Below are 891 nucleotides of genomic sequence, written 5' to 3'. Positions count from 1 at the left end.
AGAGCCAGAAACATCGATGAGAGAGAAACATTGATCAGCTGCCTCCTACACACCTCCTACTGGGGATATGCCTGCAGCCAAGGTACATGCCCCAGACCAGAATCAAACGCAGGACCCTTCAGTCAACAGGCCAACCCTCTATCCACTGAGCCAAACCGGCTAGGTCTAATTGTGTTATTAGATGGTTAGTTTCAACCAAATCTTGCTCCTAGGCTCTTCCTTTGACAAACATTGTCTTAGATGGTACCTATGTAACAAAAAGCAGCATTCAGAGTATCTAGACATCATTGGGAAGGACAAGCACTGAGTGTCTGCAATAGCTCCAACTGAGAAACACAAGATTGTTGCTCCCCAGAGCCCACCTTCCTTTCTTCCTTTCTTCCCTTCATGCTCTATTGGAACTTCTAGCAAAAGTCCCTGATAATCCTGGGTATTATTGCAGAATGTAAAATCACCCTTTTGTTCTTTTAATCACCTACTTCAGAATCATGTCTGACAAACATCCTGACAAATTAATTATATTGCAGGTGTAACTTATTAATTTTTGTTTGCTATGCCTATACATCAAAAAGCATTTATGTTTTTAAAAAGACAAGATTTTCTGGATAAAATGTCAAACATAATTTCATTAAGTTGAAGCAGATGTATTTATATAATTGAGATTGTTGTGTGCACTAACAGGTGTGTGTGGTAGCAATGGGGGCAATACCAGTAGATGTTGCATTATGTGCCCATCAAATTTGACTATTTTATTGTCCACATAAATAACATAAAACAGGCATAGAAACTTCCTCATGTGTTTCCATGATTAATATTCTTGAAAAAATGACAATTAAAAAAAGAAATTAATTTTTCTTATCTTTATGAACTATCCAAATTTTATAAAATACA

Source organism: Myotis davidii, unplaced genomic scaffold (assembly GCF_000327345.1).
Source record: "Myotis davidii unplaced genomic scaffold, ASM32734v1 scaffold297, whole genome shotgun sequence".
Taxonomy (NCBI): domain Eukaryota; kingdom Metazoa; phylum Chordata; class Mammalia; order Chiroptera; family Vespertilionidae; genus Myotis; species Myotis davidii.
This window is presented reverse-complemented; position numbering follows the sequence as displayed.